The following is a 6,000-nucleotide window of genomic DNA, read 5'->3' as shown; positions in this document are numbered from 1 at the left end:
AGAACCTGTTTTGTGCGGGCTGTTCGATACCATGAAGCAAGACCTCTGAACATCTCAGTTTTTACACACACACACACACACACACACACACACACACACACACACACACACACACAACAGGAGTTATAAGGTTAATGGGCATCCAGTCAGTTAGCTAGTAAGTACTTTGGGTTTAATATCGGCACATATGGCAAAATAACCAGTTTCTCACATTAAATTTCAAACAGGACAGTGGTAACAACAGCAGGCTACAGACAATCTGAAGTCTTAGATTTTAAATAGGCTGTATACATTTCAATGGGAGCAACAGGACGCTCAAATATCGCTGATTTTACTACAGAGCAGGACGGATTGTAGGGTAGCAAACATCGTGGGGAAACGCGTTTTCAACACTGCAGGTTACCTGGTGTAATGTTTTTCAGCTAAAAAGAAACATGGCCCGACTCCTACCAACTATATAAAGAGTAACTGAAGGTTAAATGCAGCTAATGTGTCCTGTTTTAAGACAGGCACTTCCACCTCCGCTCCGCTGCGTCTCAGACACCATCGCTCTGGATTTTTGGGGGATAAAATCGCCCCTGCTTTCACCTCATGAGTGTTTTTACAGTAAGTCGATGAGCTTCAGTGTGCTGTTATTCTACTGAGATCATAGGTCAGTCATCTTCTCCTAACCAGTTATTTCTTACAGTGTAACATAACGTGTTTACCAAAGTAATCACATTCCCCTTTTTTGTGGTTCCCTATCATGAATAAATGTACTGTTTAAACCAGTGTGCCCAAATCTAAGCTTGTGTTTGTCATTTCTCCTACTTTAATTTTAGAAACCTTCCTTCCTATTATTTCTACCACATTTCCATCTCTTTTTTCCCCTTACTATGCTCTGTGTGATCCTGTCCATGACCCTGTACTTTTGCTAGAGAGATAAGTTTTGGCAGCTCTTTTCTAATTTCTAATGACATTTTTCTGTGTCTACCAATAATGTTTCTGTTGGAGCTGTTTTAAGTACAACTATCCAGAATCTTGCCTGATATTGAATACAGTTTCATTTCAGGAGAGCTGTGTCTGCTGCTGCATCATATACAACACATCTACAGTATAGCACAGATCTGATGAACCCACTTTCACCTAAACACTGAATTATATTTAATGCCTTCTTGCATTCATTCGTCTACTATTTTCTGAATAGAATAATAAGGAAGGGCACGCTGCTCCTCCACATCGAAAGGAGCCAGCTGAGGTGGTTCAGGCATCTGACAAGGATGCCTCCTGGGCGCCTCCTGGGTGAGGTGTTCCTGGCATGTCCCACCGGGAGGAGGCCCTGGGGCAGACCCAAGACACGCTGGAGAGATTATATCTCTCGGCTGGCCTGGGAACGCCCTGGTGTTCCCCCAGATAAGCTGGAGGAGGTGGCTGGGGGGAGGGAGGTCTGGGCTTCTCTGCTTAGGCTGCTGTCCTCGTGACCTGGCCCCGGATAAAGCGGATGAAGATGGATGGATGGATGGATGGATGGATGGATGGATGGAAGAGCACACCATATTCCCTGGTGTTCCACTTTCCACCCAAAGTCTTTCAGAGTAACTTGTATTTGACTATACAATAAATAAAATCCTTCATCATCTAAAAATTCAACCATTGATAACAGTTTTCCTCATTTTGTTTACTAGCCCCTCTCTAAACATCATGTCTTATATTTTTCTCATTTCATGTTCTAAACATTATGCTGGAACCACTTTGATATTCTATACAGTGTGATCCTCTTTCATTTATAATTTTCTCCATTATTTTGCAGATCTTGGATGTTAAAGCTCTGATTTGAGTACTCGCATTCAGTTAAAAGGACTAGATGCTACAGTCCCTGATAAAGCATTGCTTTAGATGGAGAGACTCTTGAGGGATGGCTGTTATGAGGAAAGGCAGCCCAGAAACTTTGTCAGCAGCACGCACCATTGTGTGCCTCAACTTTTGGTCTTTTACCCAGGCTAATCTGCCATTTTCCTTCCTTGGTTAGGTTTAGGGATTAGAGATCAATCTAGATTACCATTTTAAATTTGGGACACATCATCAGTAGTGGACCTTGGATTCATCACGTGTTTCGGCCATAATCACTAGACACCTTCATCCAAGGAGGCCCTGCCAAGGTTGATCAGGCCCAGTGTGTCACTGATTTATGTTAAATTGTTATTTCTCTTCTTCTTTTTTCTGTTTAGTTTCCTACAGTTTATTTTCTATCTATTCACTGCAACTGAGAAATAATACTTACCTCTTTAGCATTTAGAGCGGAATATTTCTTTTCTCTCGTGGTTAGCTGACTGCCTTAGCTGCCCAAGTGGTGTCAGCCCTTTTTAACCATAGCCAGTGACTGGTCCTCTAAGCAGTGTTAGCTAGTTCTCTTATAGCCTGCTGTTGCGCCTGTCCTCTGATCCCAATCTTGTTAGGATGCCTGGGTCGTCGACCCAGGGGTTTTGAGTTTATTATATTATTTATACTTTCTAGTCTTTGGTTTCTTTGAGTTCTGTCTTATAGTTTATGTCTCTGTCTTCTCTAGCTGCTCTGTCTCCCCTGTCAGCTGTATCCCCTTGTCTAGTTCGCGTCTCTGTGTGTCCTTAGTGGCTATATCCCCGTGTCCAGTCAGTGTCTGTGTCTGCCCTGGTCCCACGTCTCTGTTCCCTCTGTTGCAGTGCGTGCGAGTCTGTGTCTTTGTTCAGTCTGTGTTATGTTTCCTGTTTTACTTTGAAAGTCCATGTCTGATGTTAATGTGTCTGGTTTTGCTTCCCCTTGTCTCGTTAGGTCTGATTTGCCCCAGCTGTGTTTCCCTCCTGTTACCCATTCCCTGATTGCTCCCTCTGTGTATTTAAGCCCTGTGTTTCTCTGTGTCCGTGTCGCGATCTACCGTTTACTTTGCTGTGTGTTTTGTCAATCTGCTGGTGTTAGTTTATTTTTGAGTTTTTCCAGTTATTTTATGTTTGCGTTCAGCATTAAAGCTGTTTTGGTTTAAGTTCTGTCTCCGGAGTCTGCACCTTGGGTCCTATCCCTGTCCGCACACAGCCGACACCTAACAGATCTCTCTAAGCAGTTTTGCTGTTGTACTGGCAACAAAGCCCCTGCACCCCACTTCCACAGGGCGCACCTTGATCTTCCAGCCTCTGTCCTCTGCCTCAGCTGACAAGTTGGCATTGCGCAGCTTCTTGCGCTCAAATGCTTCCTCAATTGCTTCCTCCCATGGTACCGTCAGCTCAATGACATACGCAAGTTTTTGAGAGTTAGACCAAAGGACGAGGTCTGGTCGCACAGTAGTTGTTACAATCTCTGTGGGGAAAATTAGCCTCTGATCCAAGTCCACTTGCATCTGCCAATCCCTTCAGCGGGCCCAGGTCTGGGGTTGAGGGGCTTGTCCTCGGCTTGTTAACAAGAGACATGTTTGTCTTTCATCCTGTCGTCCTTCTCTCTGCCCAGCCAATCACAGCAGATGGCCCCGCCCCTCCCTGAGCCTGGTTCTGCTGGAGGTTTCTTCCTGTTAAAAGGGAGTTTTTTCCTTCCCACTGTCGCCAAAGTGCTTGCTTATAGGGGGTCATATGACTGTTGGGCTTTTCTCTGCATGAATTATTGTAGGGTCTACCTTACAATATAAAGAGCCTTGAGGCGACTGTTGTTGTGATTTGGTGCTGTATAAATAAAATTGAATTGAACTGAACTGATCTATGAATTTTAAAAAACAACCTTTTGCCAATGTTACCTTTTCATAATTTAGACCTAGATATTCATTACCTATAAATTTGCATTATATACAGAACAATTTAAATCTTCAACATCAACATATTTTGCATTTCCTGATCACTACCTAACGTAATTGTTTCCTAATCAGCAGAACTGAAACACCACGTCTGGTGTCACCTCTGTGTCATACTCCTCTACACTCAGCTCTGTGTCTCTTTAAGTACCTGCTATGAACAAAAACTGGCCAGTGAATCTGAAACTAATGTGATTCCACAATTCCAGCTCTAACATTTAAGCTTTTACAGCTTATATCATGCAGATGAATCCATTCATTCTTCAATAACTGCTCCATTCTGGACATTGTAATTCCATCTAACATGCTGCTTGCATCAAGTCCCCCACATCAAATTACTTTTGCTTGTGAATGTCTGCCAAGTTCATCCATTGATTGTGACGATCTGTCGCACGGGCTGTAAAAACGAACTTATCAAGGTTTCAATTATAATGTGTTCTAAGTGTGTTTCTATGGGATCGTTTGCTGCCCACCACAGTTACAACATTTATCTCGTACATTATTTTTAAATTCTTGGTGCGATTAGCACAGTACATTGATGTGTCCATGTTTTTGGCACCTGAGGGGTGAAGGGATATATGGCCTAACCGAAAAGCTTATGCATCCTATTTTAATTCTCTGAAGAAGAACAGCCTATTGACATTCCAATCCAATGTTTCAAAATTCCAGGTATAGATCTGCTAACCTGTTGTTTTTTTTTACAAACCTCACCACTGTTAACACTCTGTTACTGTTTTTCTAGATTGAACTGGAAAACCCGTCGTTACTCCCTGCATTACTTTGGTTTCTGCTAGTATCCTCTTCTCTTCTCTGCATATTCTCATCTTCCTTTCATTTCAGGGTAATTTAAAATTCCTCCTTTACCAGCTTTTGCCATATAATACATTTGTCCAAAGTGTTCTCCACTAAACTCTGTTTACTGCTCTGTATAAACTTTCTACTTTTTCTCCCTGCTTCATGAGTAGGTAGAGAAAACATTTCTTCAGAAAAAAAAGTTACTTCTGTGGCATTTTATTATGAAAGATTTCATGAAGCTTCAAATATTTTTGTGTGGCTGTATCTTAGGAGTTGGAGCAGGTTGTGTATTTGGAGGTCATCTACTATTCGAAAGGTTGGCGGTTCAACAGCTGCTTCAGTCTACATGCCAAACTATCCCTGGCAAGATACTGAACCCCAAGTTGCTCTCTGACGCATTTATCAGGATGTGAATGTTAGATAGAAAAGTCAGATAAAAAGCACTTATGCATAAAAAAGAGTTCATGTGTGAATGAAACATTTTATAAAACACTTTGAGTGCTTCAGTAGGAAAACACAACTGTATCTAAGAACCAGTCTATTTACCATTTTTCCACTAAAAACTGATTCCAGCTGCCTAAATCAATGTTATGCATCATCTGCCTGAGACACCATTATATTTCAGGCTCATCAGCACATATAAAAATCTCTGTCCGTCTGTGGTTGACTCAGTGTTTGGGGTTTTCATACAATAAAAATACATGATTACAGTGCAGGAACAGAAGGAAGCCTGAAAGCCTGTTCAGCCAGCAGGAGTCTCTGAAGTACAGCAGGTCGTTTTCTACAGCTTTTCTTTTCCAGTTCAAGTTTTGAAGTAATCAAAAAATGATAAAGAGCTCATATTATTATTTTCAGCCTGTTCCTTTAGGAATTGCCACAGCAGATCATCTACCTCCATCTTACCCTACACCGACAGAGATGTCGTCCTTCGACATCCATGCATCTACATCTATGCGTCTTCTCTGTGGTCTTCCTCTTCCATGGTAGCTTGATCGTTCAACATCCTAAGTCCCGTATATCCACTTTTAAACATGTCCATCTCAGCCTTGCCTGCAAGCCCCTCAACCTGAGTTTGTCCTTCTGATATGCACGTTTCCATCCTGTCGCTGTCCGTAACTGCAAAAACATACATCACAACAGGTCTCGCTACCTTATTGTAACCCTTCCCTTTCACCTTTGCTGCTATTGTCACCCCCTCCACCCCACCTGGCTAGATGTAAGACGCAGTCTGTCTCAAAGCGACTTATATTCCTGTTGTTTCCCATGCGTATCCCTCCAGGCTCTACCTGCTCACTACAATTATTTTTGATTTTTGTTACTCAAAAGGAGCAAAAGAAAACACAATAAACACAACGTGATACAAATGAGCAACAATAAAATTATAAATCAAACTGTTCATCAAGAACCAACAATTTACT

The sequence above is a fragment of the Diplotaxodon limnothrissa genome, linkage group LG1 (assembly GCF_057381915.1).
Source record: "Diplotaxodon limnothrissa isolate DT_005_m linkage group LG1, D_limnothrissa_male_GT1.1, whole genome shotgun sequence".
In the NCBI taxonomy this organism is placed as follows: domain Eukaryota; kingdom Metazoa; phylum Chordata; class Actinopteri; order Cichliformes; family Cichlidae; genus Diplotaxodon; species Diplotaxodon limnothrissa.
The sequence above is the reverse complement of the archived record's forward strand: the minus strand, read 5'-3'. Positions refer to the sequence as shown.